This window comes from Lolium rigidum, chromosome 1 (assembly GCF_022539505.1).
Source record: "Lolium rigidum isolate FL_2022 chromosome 1, APGP_CSIRO_Lrig_0.1, whole genome shotgun sequence".
In the NCBI taxonomy this organism is placed as follows: Eukaryota; Viridiplantae; Streptophyta; class Magnoliopsida; order Poales; family Poaceae; genus Lolium; species Lolium rigidum.
In genome coordinates this window covers 258,295,043-258,318,839 of record NC_061508.1, presented here as the reverse complement: position 1 = coordinate 258,318,839, position 23,797 = coordinate 258,295,043, and the positions used below count along the sequence as shown (strand labels likewise).

Here is a 23,797-nt window from a genome sequence, read left to right as displayed (position 1 = left end):
ACTTGGTCAATCAACACGTTATCCACAGCCCACTTCCTTCCCAGCCATCAGAGCATCAACACTCCATATATCAGCCCTGCCAAGAAACTCATATCTGTGGGTTGTTGTAACAAATGAGTAAAACATGCTAGTCATGAATAAACAAATTCATTTGAAAAGACAAATAACTAAAATCTGCAGAGATTTAGTTTCTCACCGGAAAGCTAAATCACATGAACGTCATCAACCCAAACAACAAAGATGTGCCGCACAACATATTCACTCGCTAACAGACTGAACCAAATTCAGACGAATGTGACTTCCTATGCTGACTACACGTTCGACGGGAGAAATCCTAGACGTGTTTGTTTCAAGGATGGTTACTACTGTCGGTGTCAACGGAATGAGGAGCAAGAAAATCGATGGAGGAACAAAACAAAAATTGCAGTCCAGGCGCGCTGGCCGGCCGCGCGATGTCAAGGCGCCGAGCAGCCATGGACATGGGGACAGCGTAGCCTGCCGCCGCCCAATGACGGATTGCAGAGACGATGGCAGCAGCTGACAGCTTGTGGCGGCGCGGACGACGACGGAGAGAGAGCTGACAGCTTGTGGTGGCGGGGCGGACAACTATTACGGCGGATGGCTTGCGAAAGCGGCGACAGAGGGCGGCTTGGGACGGCTCGCGACGGCGACGGCTGACGTCTTGAGATGGTGGCCGGCGTGCGACGGAAGCCAGAGGATATCTTGCGGTAGCGACCAACGACAACTACAGCGGACGACTAGCGGCAACGACGTGAACGTTATCCCATTAAGCAGGATTTCCACCGGAATCAAATTTGTATTGGACCACGTTATTAGATTACGGAGCGACAGAAACAAACATGATTTTATGGAATCAGTTAACAGTGCTATCAGGTTACATTACAAAAAGACGAACCAAACACGTCTAGCAAGAACGGATGGAGGAATACGAGGAGCAAGAGAGAGGCTTCACCGGTCTGCAGCAGCTTCGAGTGGTGGCCAGCTGTAGGAGCAGGCGGCCGACATCGGTAGGTCGAGGGCTCGGTTGCCAGAAGAAGACGCCGGTAGCAGAAGCTCCCGACGGAATGTCAGCAGCAGCAGGTGTTGTAGGCGACCTATGGCTCGTCCTGCGTGCCTCCCTGCCGCCATTCCGGCGCCGCAAGCCCGCAACGAGCCTGTCCCGCCGCCCGCGGCTACACGCCGTCGCCTGAAGGAGCCTTTCGATCTATGGCAGTGGGTGTTCGTGGCAGCGGCCTGGTGATGCAGTTGAGGAGGAGGGTCTGCCGAGCTCGACGGAGCTACGCGGCAGCGCCGCTTCGGCGCATTCCTGCTGGTGTAGAGTTTCGCCATGGGGGCTGCAGATCGGCGGTTCTATGCCGTGGTTGGTGGCGAGAGGGCTCGCCCGAGATGGCCGGGATTTGCCGATGTTGGAAGGGGAACATGGGAAGCCGAGAGGTGGTGAGTAGCTGTGTTGGGTGGAGGAAGTGACAGTGGGGGTAAATTTCCGCTCGCTACAAAAACAACTCCCACCGAAAAATAAATCGCCCCTTGCGTGATCTATGCCCTGCCTTAATTACATGGTCAAGATCATAATCAATTCAATCCAATTACCAATTGCATTATGGACGGTTCAACTTTCCAGACTTTATCGGTTGCCTAAACTGGTAGCTGGACTCTATCTTTAATTCCTGTTCGGCATGCGTATCTATGGTTCCGTGATTCCAATATATTTCACATATCTACTATACTTTGGATGGAAAATTAGAGAGCTACATAGGCTACTTTATGAAAAAAAAACGAATTTTCAGCAGATTCTTTCGTTGATTTTCAATAGATTTCATCAAAACATGAGTTCGCTTGATTGTTATTTTATATTAGGCTTCCTCGCGTTCCAAAATTGGAGGGGAGCAATGCCCAAACGTGGTGCGGAATACTCCATCGAAAAGCGATTGTATGTACTAGTGCATGAATGAGGAGGAAAATTGGAGGTAGAGTCACGAGGGGTCAAATTTAATGGCCCCAACCATGACGTCCAACAAGTAGAGTGAAACAAAGTACAAGTCTCAAATTTTCTTCTAAATAGTCATGTTCACGAAGGAGGTGCCACTTGAGAGTTTTGAATTTTGCATTTTCCTCTTCATGCCACACTTAAGTACCCATATTAGGACCCCCCTATGCAAGAGGGGTCTGGCTTCCCAACCTTCCTCTCCCAATTTCAGATGAAAAGATGTTTCATGGGACTCAGGAGATCAACCCCTACCTTTCCTTCCAAAGTGGTTATTCCATGTGAATATTCTCTTTGTTTGTGTTAGTTTAGGCCCTAGGAACATGACCCCCCCCCCAAGAGACCAAGTTCTTATGAGAGTTGGGTCGGTGGTCTCAACACTATTATTTTGAAATCTTTCCCCGGATAGTCATGTTTGCGAATGAGGTGCCACTTCAGAGTTGTATATTGGCTTTTACTCTTCACACCACACTTACATAACGCTATTAGAACTGTACGCACGAGGGGGTAATTTCCAACACTTCCCCTCCATGTTTCAGGCGAAACCCTATTTCATGGTCCCTGAGACGTCTACCCTATCTTTCCTTCCAAAGTGGTGATTCTATTTGACTCTTATATGTGTTTGTGTTAGGGTAGGTCATAGAAACATTAAAACGTCAAAAGGAGCCCAAGTGATTACAAGAGTTAGGTCGTGGGCTTGGAATTGGGAGTTCAACACTATAAGTATGAAATCTTCCTCCAGGGTAGTCATGTTCGCGAAAGAGGTGCACTTCAGAGTTGTATATTGTCTTTTCCTCTTCAAAGCACAATTGTATACACATATAAGTACCCAAAGCAAGAGGGGATGGTTACCGGTTCTTCCTCTCCCTGTTTTAGGCGAAACCCTCTTCTGTGGGCCTCGTGACCTCTACACCTAAAGCGGTGATTACAGGTGGGTCCTCTCTTTGCTTGTGTCAATGTTGGTGTTAGGAATATGAAAACCTTAAAAAGAGTCGAAATCCTTACAATACTTCTATTGGTGGCCTTGAAGTGGGAGTTTTGTATTATAAGTTTGAAACCTTCCTTCAGGGTAGTTATGTTTGTGAATGAGGTGGCACATAAAATTTATGTATTGATTTTAATTTGCCTCTTTATACCACCCTCATATGCCCATTTTAGGACCCATGAAAGAGGGTGAGGGTTGGTGGCCCCGAAGTGTGCGCTTTGCACTATAAGTTGCAGATAATTCTTCGGGATAGTCATGCTAGTCACACAAGTGACACTTCAGATTTGTATATTGGCTTTTCATCTTTAAGTCAACCTCATATACCCATGCTAGGAATACCTAAAAGATTTCAATATTTGTCCACACCCTTCCTTGCACGAGTTTAGGTGTATCCCCTGGCCCTCCAAAGTCTACCCCTATCATTGATTTGAAATTGGTGATTTTATGAAACCTTTTTATTTGGTCGCCTCAAAATATGTTATTGGAACATGAAAACAAAAAATAAGCCAAGTTTTTACAAGTGTTGGGTTGTTGGCCACAAAGTGAGAGTTTCGCACCACAAGTTTGTAATTTTCATGCAATATAATCCAATTTGTGAAGAAAGGGCCACTTTACAGTTGTGTAATGGCATCTCTCTTCTACACCACATGTATATACCCATATTAGGACCCCATGCAAGAGATGGAGGGTTTCCGAACCTCCCTTGCACGATTTTAGGCGACAACATGTTCCATGGGTCTCCGGTCGTCTACCCCAAGGTTTTCGTCGAAAGTGGTTATTCCATGTGATTTTTCACTCTATTTATTTTAGGATAGGCAACTTTAGAGTTTGTGTAATGCCCTTTTCAAATTGCAGCAAATAAATGGCTGGTTTTCGACTATCTGCTAGCACCGCTGCCCCGCGATCACACACATGTTGCTGCCTAGGTTTTGCTCGCCCTGCTTCTTCCCCACATCACCGCGTAGGTGTTGCTCGCCCGGCCCAACCTCTTCCGTGGATACTCCCCAAGAAGATCGTCGGCGCCGGCCCCAGCAACAGCTTGCGGCTCCCAGGAGCCGCACCTTGCCAGCTCTAGCAGCATCACCTCGTCAACTCAAGCAGCGACACCTCGTCCGCCCCGCAGCGGCACCTCGCCGGCGGCCGCTGCAACGGCAGCTCGATAGACCCAACATCGGCACCTCACCCGTAGTCGAGGCGACGGTAAGTGGGAGGGGTGCTTACCTACACGTGACGGAAAACAAGGGCAAAATAGGAAAACGAGGATATGTCCATAGCGTTACCGAACGTGACCGTGAAGTTATTCCGCGACTTATAACCGTGGAGTATAGTTATTTTTCTTTTTCTTGAGCTAATGCAATGAGTACTCCCACTATACATATGGAGTTTGTCTCGTTGACTGTTTTTACATCCAGTATACAGTACATATGGAGTAGAAGAGCTAGTAGTAATTAATTTGTGTGAAGAAGAAAAGAAATTTGCCTTTGATTGTGGGCGGCGGCACAGTTTTCTTCACGGTTTAGTTATGGCCTGCAATTAATTAATCTTCGTCCGATGCATCTCACATTCTCACCTCACGAAAAAAAAGCACAAAACGCATGATGACCAAAGAAAAGGAAAACCAACGGACACATTCCCCTCCCCCGGCCGGATTGTGCTTCAGTGACTTTGTCAGCCCACAAAGTCACTGACTTTGTGTCACTTACAAGTGGGGCCATGTGGAACCCTTCTTTATGTGGACCCCACATGGCCCCACTTGTAAGTGACACAAAGTCAGGACTTTGTGGGCTGCACAATCCCCCCCGGCCACCCAACTCACCAACCTCCCCCGGCCACCCATGCCGCCGCCGCTCACCGGCGAAGCTCCGGCGCGTCTCTTCTCTTGGTTCCCCGGCCTACGGAGCCCTCCCGAGCCCCAACCCCGCCGCTACGCAAACCCAAGCTGCCCCCTTTCCGCCGGCGGCGCGACCCCCACGACGGCGGCCGGCGCAAGAAGACGGGGACGCGCGTAGGAAGGACTGCTGCTCGCCTCCCCGAGCCTGCGGCATCCCCGACCTGCAGCGAACCGTAGCGCCGGGACTGCAGGCCGGCGTGGAGGACGGCGACGCCCGCCTCGCGCGGTGCGGCAGGCCCTCGATGTCGATTCAGCGGCCATGGGAGTCGCTGCTCGCCCACGGGAACCTCCAAGTCCACCGCCGCGCGCGAGCTGCGGCACCCCGCTCGCCGGCCTCCTCGGATTGTAGCCCGACGACATGGACGCGGCCGTGAGCGCCGGATGAGGCGCGCACAACCTGCAGGAGCTCGCCACCGAAGCCCCACATCCAGGCTGCCGTCCAAGAACACCTCTCGCCACCCAAAGGTCGATAATTTCCTCTGTCCTCTCGCTAGAATCCACACCATGCTCGCCACGCAATCTTGTATGAGCGCGTATTTGGTGAGCTGCCGCTGCAGGATACAGTGCTCTAGATATCTCTAATTTTCATACTAGTGCTGCGTGGTTCAAATTTCCCCTTGATATACATCCGATTTTTTTTTTGCGCCTACGGGAAATTGACCTGGTTTTGCATGGTTGTTCGTTGCAGGTTCCCTGGCAAGAGTGCAAACCAGCCCGCGAGTTCACCGCGGCGGCGGTGTGCGATGGCAGCGGGTGGCCTTGTAATTCGACTCCGTAGGCTTTGGTAAATTTCTGGTTCCTCTTCTTTGTCCTCTAGGTTCTCCCGTGCTAGCAGGGCTATCTAGCTCTGCCTTATGTACGTTTTAGATGTTGTGGCTTTGATATGGCAATTTGGGAAGAATATGATGCCCTGTTCATGTTTTTTGGTGAATAACACTATGGCCGAATGAATTCTTCGGTTAGTCTCTGTTTGCATCGCGTTATTGTTTCTTCTGTGCGGTAAGTCGGGATCACATCCCTGGAGCAGCATGTCATGCTGGCGCCGGATTCGGGTTTGTCATATTTGCATTGCCTGATGTTATTCATCTGTGGTAGTTCAATATCGCATCAATGAGCAGCCTATCTTTTCTGCGCCTCAAATGATTTTTGTCCTATGTTGCTTTTGCATAGTACAAGCCTGAAGCCCTTTTCTGCTTGTTGATGGCAATTGATTTCACACCTTGCATCCAAAACTGCAAGAAAAAGATAGCAAAACATATCAGCAATTCAAAATCTTGTTCCTTTTTGAGTTGCTGCAGTTGATGAATCGCTTATATTTACCATGATGGCTTAAGAACTTAATTCTTGATCATATTTTAGTATTTGCACAGCTTTGTATATTTATACTAGATCATAATATCATAATGTTTGTTGAGTAATTTTTATTGTGATAACTGTATGTGCCGTGCATACTAATCATTGTTTCTTTTTCTAACATGTGAGGTGCACAAGTGTGCTGATCTGGACTACTAGTTCAACGAAGTAGTTAAATCTTTTGTGAAGGCAATGCATTCACCTTCCAGGCTTCAAATGATGAATTAATTCTGTTTTTGTTGTTTAAAATGCCTGTGGTGTTGCTACTGATCTCGAAAGATTGATATCTGCATCTAACTTAATTGTGACTTGGAAACGGTTTCTAGCTCTAGTATTTTCTTGTGTTAATAAGAAAGAGATCGACATTCTGACCATTTGTAGCTCTAGCTTTAGATTATCCTTAAGTTTTTACCCAACTTGTTGTCTGGTCGACTTGATGAATGTGGAGCTTAACCCTGACTGGTATTAAACATGGGCAGAACCTGGAGCTCTTTGGATCTGATCTATACCACTAGTTTAATTTTGTGAGTCAACACAAATGCTGCCACCTTATAAGGATGAATTGATTCTGTTGTAGTCTGTCTGAATTGGTGCTGCTACTGCCGCCGCTTAATATTATCTCGGGAAGGATGAATTAGTTCTGCTATTTGTATGGATCGTCTGTCTGTCTTATATATCAGAAGAGCTTCTAGCGTTGAAGAGCAGTACATATTTGCTTAGAGAGTAGAATAGTAGATGCATAATAGTAATTGTGCTCAATTGTCTGCCAAAAGAGTTTTTTTCCCGTTCGAATTGAGTTTGTAGATACTAGAGAAATTGTTGCCTAGCTTGGAAATGACATCTACATTTACCCTGTATGTCTAGCTGGAAAATTGTTGCCTGACTTGAATGTTTTCTAGCTTTAGTAATTCTTTCTTTAGTAATAATTTTAGAATTGGACCAGTTGATGACCACTTTCGTTAACTTTTTTGTTTGTTTTCAATCTCAGGGAATAATTGGATGTGGAGCTGGCAACGGAGGCCTTCTTCTTCTTCGACTCGGTGGTTTTAGGTGAGTGTCATGTTCCTCTCTTGCCTCTTCTTATTTAGGACTCTGGTGATGTGGTTTACCTAGCAATGTGTTTGGTGTAGTATACATCCGAAGAAATTATCGCACCTACAGGTAACTGACCTTGTTCTGCCTGGATGTTGGTTGCAGGTTCCCTGGCAAGCGTGCAAACCAGCCCGCGAGTTCACCGTGGCGGAGGTGTCCGATGGCAGCGGGTGTCGTCCTTCTTCGACTCCGTGGGATTTGGTAATTTGCTGGTTCCTCTTCTTTGTTCTCTAGGTTCTCCATGATAGCACGGCCATCTAACTCTGCCTATGTACGATTTAGATGTTGTGGGTTCGATATGACGATTTGCGTAGAATATGATGGTTTGATGGTAGTGGGTTTTGTTGGAATGTTGCAATACCCTGTTCATATTTTTTGGTGAACAACACTATGGCTGAATGAATGCTTCAGTTGGTAGTGGGTTTTGTCTCTGTTTGCATCGCGTTATTGTTTCTTCTATGTGGTAAGTCGGGATCACATGAGCAGCCTATCTTTTCTGCGCCTCAATTTGATTTTTGTCCTATGTTGCTTTTGCATAGTATAAGCCTGAAGCCCTTTTCTTCTTGTTGATGGCAATTGATTTCACAACACGCATCCAAAACAGCAAGAAAAAAGCAAGCAAAACACAGCAGCAATCCAAAATCTTGTTCCTTTTTGAGTTGCTGCAGTTGGTGAATAACTTATATGCTATCTCATGTTGTTTGTTGAGGAATTTTTCTTGTGATATATGTGCCGTGCATACTAATCCTCGTTTCTTTTTCTAACATGTGAGGTGCACAAGTGTATGCTGATCTGGACTACTAGTTCAACACAGTAGCTAAATCTTTTGTGAAGGCAATGCATTCACCTTTCAGGCTTGAAATGATGGATTAATTCTGTTTTGGTTGTTTAAAATGCCTGTGATGTTGCTGCTTATCTCGAAAGATTGATATCTGCACCTAAGTTAACTGTGACTTGGAAACGGTTTCTAGTTCTACTGGTCTAGTAATTTCTTGTGTTAATAAGAAAGAGATTGATATTCTGACCATTTGTAGCTGTAGCTTTAGATTATCCCTAAGTTTTTACCCAACTTGTTATTTGGTCGACTTGATGAATGTGGAGCTTAAATCTGGCTGCTATTAAATGTGGGCAGAACGTGGAGCTCTTTGGAGCTGATCAGCGCCACTAGTTTAATTTTTGTGAGTCAACACAAATGCTGCCACCTTATAAGGATGAGTTGATTCTGTTGTAGTCTGTCTGAAATGGTGCTTCTGCTGCCGCCGCTTAATATTATCTCGGGAAGGATGAATTGGTTCTGCTATTTTTATGGAGAGTCTGTCTGTCTTATATATCAGAAGAGCTTCTAGCGTTGAAGAGCAGTACATATTTGCTTAGAGAGTAGATGCATAATAATAATTGTGCTCAATTGTTTGCCAAAAGAGTATTTTGTTTCCCTGTTTGATGTGAGTTTGTAGGGAGTAGAGAAATTGTTGCCTAGCTTGGAAATGACATGTACATGTACCCTGTATGTCTAGCTGGGAAATTGTTGCCTGACTTGAATGTTTTCTAGCTTTAGTAATTCCTTCTTTAGTAATAATTTTAGAATTTGGCCAGTTCTTGACCACTTTTGTTATTTTTTTTTTCTTTTCAATCTCAGGGAATAATTGGATGTGGAGCTTGCAGCGGAGGCCTTCTTCTTCTCTGACTTGGCGGGCTTAGGTTAGTGTCATGTTCCTCTCTTGTCTCTTCTTATTTAGGACTCTGGTGATGTGGTTTAGCTGGCAGTGTGTTTGGTGTAGATTGGCGTAAATTGGCTGGGTGTTGCTACATACACGTCGTGTGGTGTTTATAAGGATCTTATTGTGTGTTGTACATAAGCAGGGCTTGTTTGTGACGAGGTGTGCAAAATCGTTGAAGTTTACTTGTGTGTATGTGCACGCAGGGCAGTTTGCTGCAGGCTCTGTGTTGCGTGGCTCTGGCCGGTTAACGTTGCTAAATTATGAGTTGAGGTTGGTTATTTAATCTGTGATCTGGCGTCAAGAATAAAATAGAGGATAGGTGAATTGCTAAGTTCGTTGATTGATTTAGCAAAAATAGGGCATTGATTTCTGTTGGTGGCGTCCCAGGTGCAAGCACAAAGTGTAGCTTTTCGAATGTTTACTCTCAATTCTTGGTCAATGACGCCAGTTCGTTCTTGATCAAGTATAACGGGTGTGTGTGTTTGTGTGATGTGACGTGGAGGGAAGAAGAAGAAGAAATTATTGAATTGCTGAATTATTTGATGTGTGGTGTGGATGGAGAAAAAAATAGAACAATTGGTTTTGAACCCGAGTATTTAGACGATTAATTAGGTTGTATGCTAATTAGGTAGATAGGAATTCGAAAGTTTGGTACCGCGTGTAGCAGCATGCACTTGGGCAAAGAGCAAAACAGAAATAGCAGTCCATGCATTGAGTGTTTGAGCGAGGTAGGTAGCTAATACTAGTGCAACTGTGGCGTAATCCAATCTATTCATATATATACTTGATGAGAAAAAAGAAAAGAGAGAGGGGGAATTCATAAGGAACGGCGGTTGTGATAAATCCGCAGTAAGGGGAATCGAGAGAATAAATTAGTCTGGCTTATTCGTGAAAATGGAGAAAAATAATGGTTTCCTTCTTGTTTGTCTGTACCATGCATGCAGCAACGCACAGGTTGGAGACTTAGCATTGCACGTACTACGAGGGAGTAAATGCGTGCAAACGGTGTTTACTCTTACTGGATAAATAAAGGGCAGCGGTGAGGATCCTCCGGAGGCTGCAAACCTCCCAGCCTCTGGCTCCCCCACCGTTGGATCAAAACCAATTTGAACCGTTAGATCGATTTTTGTGACCATCAGCAGGTAGATCAAATTTCTTGTGCTTAATTACCTTGCGGTTGCCTCGGCGGCGGCGCGGCAACGATGGATTTCCCGTGGCTGGACCTGCCCTTCACCTTCCTCACCCTGCTCCTCGCCACCCGCCTCGCCTACGACTACTACGGCTACGTCGCCGCCACCATCGCCGGCAGCTTCTCCCTCCAGATCTTCCTCTTCTACTGCTTCGCGCGCTGGTACAGCCAGACCATGCGCCCCCGCGCCGACCTGCTCCCGTCCACGTCGCGGCAGCATGACGACGGCGGCAGCGGCGCCACGCCTGTGCTGACGCCGCTCCTGGACACGACGGCTGGAGCTGGAACCGGAGCCGGCGCCGCAGCGGCCTCCGGGACCTTGCTGGCCAACCGGTGCCTGGCCTTCGTGTTCATGGTCTTCGTCCCCCTCATCATCGTCATCTTCGAGCAGAGCCAGGCGGACGTCCTGGCCTACGGGCTTTGCCTCGCTAACATCGTCGTCATGGTCGTCTGGCTCTCGCCGGACTCGGCGGCCTCGTTGGCGGCCACCAAGTCGCTTCTGACACTCAGCGATGACGAGGAGGAGGACGACGGCAGCGGCGGCGCCGAGGACAAGACCTCCGGGACCTCACGCGGTGCGGCCACCAGTTCCACGACAAGTGCATCGGCAAGTGGCTCAAGTCCGGCCACCCGACGTGCCCTGTTTGCCGGGCGTTGGTCGTGCCGCCGCAGCAGGCCACACACGCTGACCCCCACCATGACTCCATTAGCCCTGTCTAGCTCTGTTTCTTTCCTGCATCCAATCTGGAAATCATTCCTACAGAAGATCATATTCTGGCAAAGTGTTTATTGATGATGTGCAGTTCGCTGAACCAATTGTTTGTGTCGACTAGAAATGTTCAGTTGCAGCCGCTCAAAAACATATCTTGCTCTGAATTTTTCATATCGAAGTCTTGCACGTTTTGCGACAATGTGCATTGACTGTACATTCTCTTCATACAAAGAGGATCCCAGAAACAAAATCATACATCTGCCAAAATCCTTTTATCTCCCAAAATCTTGGAATCAACTCGTATTTGCCTTGCATGAATGTTGGTTCGATAAGAAGATTCTGAAATGGAGATGAAACAAATATAGAGTAAATTGCCCAAATAAACATAACTATTAGGGTTGGAACACCCCCCAAAAAAACCCAATTTTCAGACTTCGTAACAAAATACCGACTATTGAGTCTAGTTGTAACCCATACCCCTCATCTACACACATGATCAAATTTTATGTTCAACAATTTTTATCTGATGGGTTGATGTAAATGTTCTCAAATTGACTGACTATGCTCATCACATTAATATTCATTTTCACAAATTAATTTGACTTTTTTAGAAGGATCTCCTTTTTACTTTTTTTTTTGAAAAAAAGAAGATCAGATTATCAGATTGAACTCAAGTGTTTCCTCTTTACTCAACACATTATCGTTCATCTTCAGATTTTTTTTAATTTTTTTCTAAGACTTTGGCTTTTTGGGGATATATTTTGAACAAAAAAAAATCTTATTTATGGGACACATATGTCACATTTGACATCAATGGGCTAATATGCGTGGTAGATGCCATAGAAGAGACCCGCTATTTTATGCCGCACTCATGTGGGAGGGGGCATTAACTTTGTACCTGCATTATTACTTGTGGGTCCCATGCGTGAGAATGGTCAACCGCATCCGCTGGGTGGCTAGGATTGTCTCGCCATCGTCGCCTGAGAGGTTAGGGCGCTCCATGGCGGCGCCGCAACGGAGTTGGCCTCGATGCTCTCCTTGATGGGCAGGATGGGGCGGTCGTGGGGGCGGATGGCTGTGACGCAGGGGAGGATGGGGAAGTCGTGGGGATGGATGGCCGCCACGGGCGCACGGATGCAAGTGGAAGCTGCAGACGTGCGCGGCATGGAGGAGATGGGCTGGAGTCGGTGTGTCACGGCATGCTGTGAACGGCAGTGGATAGAGGTTATGAGGAGATTGTTGGTAGGCGCGGCGAGCTACATGGTGGAGGTGTTGCCGGAGGCGGCAGAGCTAGGCAGCGGGACAAATCCCACTTTTTTGGAGGTGGGGAATTAAGGAGGGAGCTCACGTTAGGAGGACTAGTTAGTTTGGGGCGCTTTTTGCAACAAAAAAAACTATGCATTGTGAAACCCTTTGAGGCGTGACATATGGACTCCACTACTCGCCAAATCAGCAAATACATCGTTGTACGCCGCCCAGTGACTATCTATGGGCCTCCTAACCGTGTCTATGGGCCTCCTAACCGTGTTCATGTACCGTAGAATGTGTATTTGTGTCTACGATGATGGAGGCGGACAAGGGTGTCGACTTCGGTGACCTCCGATGTATTTTACTCGACTATTATAGACATTAAAAGCAATATACATGATACTACTTTGCCTGGCCCATCCATGCAACTAATAGGGATGCAAAGCGGCGACCCGACCCACGGGCGCGCCTATACCCTGCTTGCGTGCGTGCACGCACGCAGAGGCTCGTTCCTACTGGGCCGATCCAGCCGCACAGAAAAAGTTATCACAATTTTTTCCCTATTAATTTTAACTTTTTGAATAACTTCTAAATTTTAAACTTTTCAGATTTTGAAAAAAAATCATATCTAAAAAAGGACGAATTACAAAAACATTTAAATTTGAAAAATTGCTCGAATTTGAAAATTGCTTCATTTTGAAAATTTGCTCAAATTGAAAATTTCCTTGAACTTGTTGTTTCCTCGAATTTAAAATCTGCACGAAATTAAAATTTGCTCAAATTTAAAAAATATGTTCAAAACATAAAAAGAGAAAAACAGAAAAGGGAAAAATAAAAAACCAAAAAAAACGAAAAAGAAATTAAATTTGCTCTCTCCCGCTTCTGCTGCTGGGCGGAGAATAGGTTTTTGCCCCGGTCCTCCCATTCTGTAGTCAAAATCAATAGAGTTCAATTTTTAGCGGGCTTATGCGGGACATCCCCCTAGCATCCCCGCATGTGGCAAACTCCTCAACCGTTTTCATCTCTTAGCAGATAAACAAACCTAGCTGGGTTTTTGGTTTAAAAGTATCAAGCCGATCTTATCTACTCCTACAAAGTAGGCTCGTCTCTAAACAAAACCGAAGCAGTTAGAGATATTCAGATCCGATAAAAAAAAACCCTTCCAAGGTGGGGGCTACCTTCGTGCATCCAGCTACATGGCCCGCCACCAGAGCAGCTGCCCCTGGGGCATCGAGCTGGCCGAAGCCATCGCCATCTTCCTCGCCGGGATCTTCATTGGCGCGCTGGCAGTAGTCGCCTACCGGAGGAACCCCAACGTCACCGTCGTCCTCCTGGGCGGCGTGCCCACCCTCCTGTTCTTCGCGATCGCCGCGGGCGTGGGCACCGCAGCCCTTCGCAAGAGGAAAGCTTCGCGTGAGGCCGGCGGCAGCAACGACATCGGCGACGACGTGGAAGGAGGCCTGAACAACGCCGCCGGCCGTCAGCACGACGGCGCCTTCATGGGCTTGCCGGCGAGCGCGCTAGCACAGCTCCAGGCCATCAGCAGGGAACGGAGACGGTCAGAGAAGGCCACCGACGACCTTGGTTCCGGCGTAGAAGAATGCGCCGTCTGCCTCGGCGAGGTGGGGAAAGGCGATGACATGAGGCGGCTGCTGGCGTGCGGGCACTCGTTCCACAAGCAATGCGTGGAGCAGTGGCTGCTCCTCCACCCGACGTGCCCGGTATGCCGGCGCATCGTGTTCCGCGAGCGAGCTAGGATCATCCAGCTAGCGTCTGAACTCAACACCTGACCTGACGCTTTGCTTAATTTGTTTGTGAATATTAGTCAGCACTTCGTGCATGTTATTTTCTTCACGATTGTAAATTCTTATGAGAATCTCAAATCGATAGATCGGCCACTGAGCTACTATAAACAGACAGGAGAATCAATGCACTACTGGCCGTACTGAGAGACGATTTTGAAACAACCGAATCTGTTACGACATCACAGCATCCTGGTTAAATTAATTTTCATTCCAGAATATTCAGGTTTTACTACTACTTAAGTTTTGGAAAACGCTTCCGATCCGGCGACCGATCGCTCGTCAGCAATCGGTTGTCGTCCCTCGCTCCCTCGCGGCCCTATATGGGCCTGGTTTTCGCTCAAACTGGTGTGTTGCTTTTTTTTTTTAAGAAATGTACAGTGTTGTTTCCAGATTTGTAACAATCAGATAAAAATTTTGTTGTAAACTCACACGACATAATTTGTAAGATTTTTCTAAGTGATATGTTACGAAAATGTGTGTTTCTTGATACGTTGTAAACGGATGACTTTTTTGTTGTAATTATTTGTGATTTTTTGTGTAATTGTTTTAGTCATGGACACTTTTTTTCGTAGAGATGTTGTATATGTTCGTTAGTTTTGTAACAAATGCGTATAAAAGTTATAGAGAAAGCATGTCAGAGATGTTGTAATGTTTACCTGGACGTTTGCTATAAATTATTTTGTTGTAATCGCTAATAATTTTTGGTAAAAATAGCTGGTGATTTTTGTTGTAATTTGATATATATAAAATGTGTTATTTTCAATCAAATTTTCACAGCCACGAACACATGTTTTTTGTTGTTATAGCTTTTAATTTTTTATTGTAATTGTTGTTAATTTTTGTTGTAAACCAACCTATAGCAAAACAATTGTTGTTTAACCATTTTTTTATAATACTATTTTGTTTATATTTTTTGTAATTTTTTTGGTGTAATAGTACATATTTTTTGTAAGCGAAGTGAGATATTTTGTTGTAATACTTAGTATAACTTGGATCTGTCCTCGGGTGGCATTTGTGTTGTAAATATAGTGAGTCCAAAGGGATATTACAACAAAATATCACCCGAGGACAGATCCAAGTTATACCTTTCACTTTAACTGGGAGAAGAATAGGACCGCGGGTTAGGTTTCAGAAAAATAGGGGGCAAAATGCAAATCTCGCACCTCGGTAGATTTCGGACGTCGGATCATGATCGTACGACGCGGAGAACAACCGATTTTTGGCCTTCCCATCCGCCGACCGACGCGTAGCGTCCGCCTTAAGTTTTGCACCTTATTTCTATGGAGTATTTGAATTTTCTCACATATATTACTATCTAGAATTATAAGTGTGGTTTAGTAGGGGTGAATCATAAGCTAGAAGAGCTCATGATCCTGGTGGGCATGTGGCCAAATGACTACGGCAACTTCAAGTACATGTTGGAGCTAATTACATCCCAGATACAACAACTTGTACTTCATGTGCAAATTAGTACATTAAGTTGCAAACTGGGAAGCTGGAGTACAACAAGTTGCAAGTCCGAATCAGATTAGTCAAAAAAGGCCCAATGGTGCCACGGTGAACCCTGGCATCATATGCAGTTTTGCAAGTAGGACCTTGAGGTTGTCTTTTCCCGTTCCAAATCCTTCCCAGTCGTTAGCCATGGGGTTGTCATTTGTTGTTGTTACGGCATCTCCAACGCGGCGAGCCAAACAGATCCGTTGGACCGTCCGTTTTAAGCCGTTTGGGTGGCCGCGCGGACAGTTCCGCGTCCGCGTATCTGTTTGGGTCACGCGCCGCGTCCAACACGCCGACGCAGCGCAAATGTAAAGAAAATCAAAAACAAAGTAAAAATGTAAACTAAACGTAATTTCATCAAGCATGTGCCCTATTTGGGGCAAATTTGTACATAAGCCCTATTTTGGGCAAATTGAAACTACCAAAAGAAACACTCTATATGGGCTTTAAAATTAAAAACAAATAAAAAACCCTCTATTAGGGTTTGAGGAGGACGAGGTGGCCACCGGTGCGCCGCCTAGTCCCTGTGGGCCTCGTCGCCGTCGCCGTCGACGACGTCCCCGGGCGGTGAGGCGCTGCTGTGGCTCGACCGCGCCGAGGACTCCGGCCACGGTGACCACATGGCCTCCTCCCAGGCCGAGTGTGGGTCCGGAGCCGCTCGTTGCTCCGCCGCAGCAGCCTGGAGCTGCGCCTCCTCCCTGAGGTGGTGTTCCCTCTCCTACCACGCGAGGCGTCTGTCCTTCTGGCGTCTCTCCTGCTCCGCGAGGCGCCTGGCCTCCTGGCGCATCTCCTCCTTGCGGCGGAGCCTGGCCTCCTCCTGCCGCCGCGCCGCTGCCTCCTCCCGGCGGACCTGCTCGAGCAAGGCCCAGGCCTCGACGTCCTCCACCGTCTAACACTAACTAGAAAATGCTCCGCTGTCTGTACTGTCTCTCCTCACACAAACTCCCTCGGTAGCAAAGCAGTAACTGCATAGAAGACTACAAAAGCTACTATTGACGCAAGGATGATCATCTCCCTCTTCTATCTCCTCATCTCCTCCATGCACATTCTCTGAAATTACTTTTTTTTTTGCGGGTACTCTGAAATTACTTCTTAGCTTCCTTGACTGCTTGCAACTTCGACCACGTTTTAGCTATTTTCTGAACGAGCTGGTACTGCAATTCCTCAACAACAGGAAGCTTCAATTTCACCTAAATAAACGAAAAGAATGAATTAGAAGAAACTAGGAACAGATGAATTCCAAGTTGCAGTTAACCTGACTATCGTCAATGCAATCTCACCGATGTTCCAGGATGTGCCTTGCTCGTCGCCGTCCACTTGCTCATCGCCGTCGCCTTAGTGCACTCCACGCCGTCGCTTCTTCCGCCACCGCCGGCGACACGGCCACCTAGTTCGGGTTCTCGTCGCTGATGTTCCATGATGTGGCTTGCCCGTCCTCGTCGCCCTGCTCGACGCTGCTACCCTCGTTGCCGACGCTGTCTCCGCTCACCATCTAAGCCGTCGCCGTCCGCTCACAGTCCGCCGTCGCTGTCGCCGTCGCCGTCGCCTAGGGTTATGCTTGGGGATTGGGGAATCAATTTCACTATCACGGTTGTGTTCTGTTGACTAATGCAACAAGGACCCTAACGTAATGTTCAAAATAAGTAGGGGGGTTTGGCAAAGATTTCTGAGACCAGAGCAGTTTCCAATCGTGATTGTGTCACCACAATAGACTGTTACTAATCTGATTCGGATTTACAAGTTAATGTACTCCGGCTTCCTAGTATGCAACTTAATGTACTAATTTGCACATGAGGTACAAGTTGTTGTACCCGAGATTTAATTAGCTCTACATGTTGGACCTGCCATGAACACCTTCGTCAAGAAGGCGTTGTATCTATTGCAATTTTCTTAATACTCAAAATATCCTCTAATCTTCTTATACACGTACCGACTAGGTTCGCGCTTACCACAGGTCGCACACCCCACATGTATGGGCCTGGCCAGGTAACCGCAGGTAGTTTTTTCCTGCTTTCTTTGTTTTCCTGCTTTCTTTTTTCTTTCCTATTTTTTTAAGATTGAAAAATGGTAAGATCTAAAAAGTTGTTCAAATTTTAAAAAATTGCATTTTTCAAAAATGTTCAGATATGAAAATGTTCACTATCAAATTTTTTTTTGAAATTATTAAAAATTTCAAAGTTGACGAAATGTTCAATCTTGAAAATGTTTAATTTAAAACAATGTTCAAATTTCAAAAAAGAATCCAAATTTTGAAAAATGATCAGAATAAAAAAGGCTATTTCTAAAATATATTCGATTTTGAAAAATGAATAAAAAACATACGGATTTTAAAAATATTGGATATAAAATAGTTTGATTTCAAAAAACCTGGAAAGAAATGACATAACTGAATTAAGAAAGAAAAAATAAAAACAGGTAAAGAAAAGAAAGAAAGCCACCATGCGCCGGCCCAAAACATCCGCTGGGTTCGCAGTGTGGGCACCCGCACTGGTTGTTTATAGGAGCACCCAAACCAACACATGCGTAGCTAGATTGTTTACCATCTCCAAGGCTTTCGACTCGGTCAATGGGCCAACAATGTCTTGGGTTTGGGCTTGGGCCACAGCGATGCTCCTTGGTTTGCATTCAGTTGCCTCTTCATCCTCTTGAGTGGTCCTTAGTGGAAACCCCAATACCCGCTTTATTTACTTTTCTAGAATACAACCTCCTTAGTTCATTGATGGGTCTTAGCAAGGGGACCCATTGTTCTAATACCCTTCATCACGATCATTGACCCTCTCTAGAAATCCTTCACCTCACCACCTGGATGGTGTTGTACAACTGATAAACATGAGGACAACCACTTTGCTTATTTCTGTGTTGGATATTAATATCTTTGCAACCCCAATACAAAACAAGCTTGACACCATCTCGACGACAGGCCCGGGCCCACAGGAGTGCGGCCCGTGCGGCCGCACAGGGCCCCAAAATTATGGGGGCCCAAATTTCCCGAATTTGTATTATTTAGCCTGTATATATAAATTCTATCAATGAAGTATTTTAGTCCGAGTGGTAATGGCGAAATGGTGCACAAACACGTTACATTGGGCACATATAGTTGGAGGTGGCAGGATCGAATCTTGTTGGCCGCCTGTTTTATTTTTTCCCTCTGATTTTTTTTGCTGGTTGCGTCTAGTTTTTTCCCCTTTAATTTTAGCTATTCCGACTAATGGCTAAGACGTACTAATAGCAGTTCAGTGTGCCGAGTTTCCTGGAGGTGCAGTTCCTCCTCCCGAACCCTATACCATGGTTCCCAACTTTGCTCAAACGGAAAGTTTCTCGGAACAACTATACCACTCAACATTTTTGGTGTGAAGAATCTTTACTATTAAATGGGAGTTGGTCGTTTGACACTTTGGTAGTCGTCATTAAAAACATCTCATCCATCCAATCTATATCCGACAGCTCTTACTAATACTCGACTTAGCTAATTACGTTTCTGCCACCGATAAGTGAAAAATATCGGTTCACCCAGCAAGAAAAGGAACGGAGCCGACCTCCTCCCATGGAACCCTAGCACAGGTCCCGCCGCCCCTCACATCTCGTCCCCACAGCAGCCGCACACGTGTAGGTAGAGCCGCGGAAGGAGTGGACTGTGAGCGTGTGATGGCGTCGCTTGTGGCCATCGTGGTCGAGGCGCTGGCGACGATGCGTGGCGGTGGTGTTGGCGACGGTGGCGTGGTGGTGGCGCCTGTGCGCAGCCGAGCGGAGGCTGGCCTGGCGTCCATCCTGGCGGCAGATCACGTTCTCTAATCCCAATGCTCCTCCCTGCGACTCAAATCCCTAATCCCCTGATGCTGGACCAGAGGGCCACAACAGGATCAACAACGACAGTGACATAGATGCCAGAGAGGAATCACCATGGTTGAAATTCCCATCGCGAGGTAAAGTACTCTGTATGTCAATTCAACCTCGAGCAGATACATGCCTAAATTTGCCTATTTGGATGGGTGCCATGGCAGCGGCCAATAGCATCAACTAAATCTAAATCCTAATCTTTCTTTTTTGTTGTTTTGGAGGTTAACTCGAGATGCAGTACCATTCCCGATGCAGTACATCATTTGAGATAATTCTCTATTTTTGTTAAGCTTTATGCTCTGACGTAATCAGCTTGCTGCTATGTTTAGTAGTTGGATATTCATGACATAATAAGGAATTAAGCATGCACAAAATGCTAGATTGTTAACCTTTGCCTTCACTCTTTTCATGTTTAGTAGTTGCATATTCTTGAAATTTTGACATGCCTGAGTTTGTTGTTGTTTTTTTTGGTGTACAGATCACAGATCTGTTATCTGTAGAGGACAGCCAACAACACCATACCTTACGGAAATATCAGAGGCAATTAAGGTAACCCTACGAAGCCTGCAGGGCATTAAAATTTTGACGTTCCAGTTTCAAACATGGCTCGCTTGAATTGCACTGTCAACTGATCAATGGAGTTATTTCTGCTACATTTCGTTCACTGGCCAGACAAAGAGCAGTGGACGGCTGTAGGTCATCGGCCCCAACTACGACTGGGCCGGAGGCTACATGTCCTTTCCGATGACTTCGCCTTCTCCATCCCATCCATAGGTTTACAACAACTCTGACATGTACGTTCTTTCATTTTCTATGCAACCGACTCTTTGCTTTATGCTAGGTGGTGTGCAATATGGTTGATTACTTTCTAATCCAAGCATTAGTCTTTACTTGACTATGCAGGACAAAATTATGTTATTACAGGTAATCTTATTGTGTCACTATTGCAGCTATTCAGCCAATGGGCATGAAAGTAAATCATGAACATATGGTTCACACATGAAACACAGCTGCTTCCATTGGCGAGTACCCGTCCACTCCCATTAACAAAAGTATCATGTTTTATCTAGATAGGTCTAACATTTGTGCTGGCTCATTACTTCATGAGTAAACACTCATGATGTTTATTGGAAAATACTTCTTGGGGCAAAAAAGACTCATCCGTTGATATTTTATCTCGCCTATAGTAGGTCAAATTACATAGTCAAGAAGTTCAAGATGGATGTCACTAGGGAGGACACTCTCATAAAAAAAGCAGGTATGTACCGATCAATGTTACCATTTCATATAATCCATACGTGCATGCATTCAAGTGTTCCGAACTTTCCATGTCAAGTTGGCACAGTTCTTCTGTCACTTATAATTTTGCTTTATCTGTTCACTTTCTTTTGTACCTGAATTACTAGCACTCCAAGACTAACGAATTTCGCTATCAACTTGCAGCATATAAATTTTGCTCTTAGTGCTATTGGTAGATTAGTTTGCTAATACTACTGCTGGCACCACGGGATGCAGTGCCTGACCTACTGATGCTACTTTAAGTACCCTGGTAGTTTCTGAAAGCAGATAGCTAGCTACAGAATTACAGCGATGGTTAGGATGTTAATCATACCTTAACATATGGTGGGTATTCTTGCAAGAGCAAGCAGCTTTGGGGATTGCTTTCCTTTTCCTTTTTTTTTATTTGTCACCAAGCTTAGATTTTATCCTTCACAACCGTAACAACCTAAGGGTTAAACCATTTTACACATTCACATAAATTGGTTCCATAAGTTAGAGTATAGAAGGAAAATGATTAACCAAATCCCATCGTTATGTTCCTGCTCATTTTTCGGTGCATCATTTTATTTCCTTCTCTTGATGGAACTGCTGACCAACTAAACATACACTCGACCTGTTGCATTTGTTTCAGGATTGAATGCTGGATGATATTCGTCTCTAAAAACAAGGGCTTGAGAACACCAGAATGGTGATTCCCCACATCTTTTCTCTGTCTGCATGCTCATAGGCTCAGAGAATGCTATGCCATAATTATTAGGAGGAAAAGCGTATATCATAACAATATTAATTCCTGTACTCTGCTCACATTGTTCGGTGGAAGTGACGGGAGGGAATGCAAACATCTGTCTTGCTTTCATCACCACCTTCAAAGAATATAAGTTGAAACTAGCAATTCCCACGTACATGAATATGGAGAGGTGACTCATGCTCAAAGATTTCGGCACAGAACTCATCCTTCAAGATGCTGCAAAAGGGATGAAAGGTTTATTGGACAAAGCTACAGAGATTTTGAACAAGATGCCTGATTTGTACATTCATGAATAGTTTGCCAACCCTTCAAACCCAAAGGTAACAAGGACATAGAGGTACATTACAAGACTATTACTGCGCAAACAAATTTTTGAGGATTCGAAAGGCAAGGTGGGTATATTAATTTATTGGTGGAATTGAGATGGGTGGGATGAAATGTGGTGCAGGTCATTTCTTTACTGATTAAAATCCTAGATCAGGTTCTCAATGAAGTAATAGAGGTCATAGGTTATTCTTGTCTTAATTTGACTTTTTTACTAAAATAAAAGCAAGACATGAATGTCGTAGTTCCTTTCTTGAATTTATCTTAGCTATGTCAGTTATTTATTTTTACTAATGTTTGTGAAATGTCTATCCATAGGTTGGTAGATATGAGGTCAGTCACCACTCCTTTTGCGCTATCTGGCATAGTATATTTGTTGGGATTGTCATGTGGTTCTACTTTATTGGGATTTTGTTTCAGGTTTTTTTCTTATAGCTATCTCTAATCACGTTCAGGTTATGCTCCTGATATGAATTGACGAGGCTATTGAGATGCCGAAGCACCTGGCTCTTAAGGAAGCATGGCTGATACTGTAACTTCATATGTTGAAACATTTTTTATGGGTGTCCAGTACATTATATTGAGATGGCATGCTTAGTGAGATATATTCCTTTAGTTTTAGGCATTCATATGTTTTAAGAAAGAAGACAAATGATGACTAACATGATGCTTGTCCATGTCCTTTTTTCCTTGGATTGATATTTAAGTGCAAGCACTTCTATATGTAATGACTTGAGATAGGCACCATGTTTGATCCATTTTTAGTTGCTATTTTTTCTCATTTCAATGCTGCTATATCTACGATTCACCCCAGTATAATTTTACTACGATGCATCATATCCACCTTCATTATCGGAATCATGAGTTTGGTGTAGGTAGGCCTATTGCGTTTCTCATGAGTCTGTATTGGCAAAGTTGTAGGATCCTACATTTTTGTTTCGCATCATCTATAGATATGAGGTTATGAATGCTGAAGATGTATGTTCGTTGTGTAGGCCAGGATCTCCTCCGGTGTGGCCATAAGGGTCACCAAGAGACCAGAGAATGACAGGAAGATGATAGTGGCAATTAATCGTACAATAAAATTGTTGAGTAGTTTCGAGCTAGAATTCCTGTTTCGAAACATTGGATGACGGTCGGTATGGTGACATTGCAGGTGATATTCCCGCGCTTTGGCAAGAGGTACTTGTCATTGGTGTTGTTCCATTCCATCCAGAAGAGTGCGAGAAGATGCAGACTGAGGCATGAACTTATGGATTATTTAGGTTCCTTTCTGAAATAAAAAAAATAGGCATGAAACGCTTGCTTGCTGGACTAGGACATAGGTTTTTGTTAATATTGATTGCATGGGAAATAATTTGTTAGAAACCAATCAGCTGAACAAAATGGCTATGTTATTGTTTTCAAATGTTGACCTTTGGCATGGTTATGTAAATGAAGAAAGAAAAAAAAACAGAATGTAAATTTTGTTCTATAGATCTTTTATCAGGGAATTCTGCAGTTGTGATGTGCTATCTGCAGCTGAACCACACCATATAGTTGGATGAAATATGCCTTGATGTTAATCAGTTTTGAGAATATTTATGGACCTGCGAAATGCAAGAGGTGGATATACATACAGTGGCACAAAACACTTGACCAAATGTCCATGAGAAGCTTTTGAGGAGCACATCAAAGCACTCTGCCATTGTGGTAGAACTTCATGGTATTATTGATATGATAGTGCCATCTTTGCATTTACATAAATCTGCCGAGTGATCTTTTTTTACTATTTCAAATTGTTAAATGAATTGCTACTTGTACTTAGAAATTCATAATATTCAGTTCATGTACATAGTTTTTCAGGTTTGACTTGATTATTCAAGGAACCAATAGTTTACAATTGCATTTGCACAGTAGAATGGTTGTAAATGCACTATGAATAATATGGAGGGCGTCACCATGGAGACGAAACTGGTGTTGATTTACTCTGATATGATTTACATGTACTTTACAAGTTAAGATCCTAGGCATATATTTTCTTTAGATTCTACTCTCGTGTGGATTCACGATTTCATATTCGGTTTCCGGATATCCGATAGCTCTACTGATTATACTATTGTTCGGTGTCGT

General features: G+C 44.8%; 1 long non-coding RNA gene and 1 pseudogene across 1 annotated transcript; both read left to right on the top strand.

Moving 5' to 3' along the window:
* Positions 1-5,262: 5,262 nt before the first annotated feature.
* Positions 5,263-7,746, top strand: LOC124683558. Its single transcript, XR_006996740.1, has 4 exons — positions 5,263-5,346; positions 5,570-5,665; positions 7,223-7,284; positions 7,432-7,746. It is a non-coding gene; the product is annotated as an uncharacterized LOC124683558 (long non-coding RNA).
* A 2,488-nt stretch (positions 7,747-10,234) lies between these two features.
* Positions 10,235-11,144, top strand: LOC124683557 (annotated as a pseudogene).
* Positions 11,145-23,797: the final 12,653 nt, after the last annotated feature.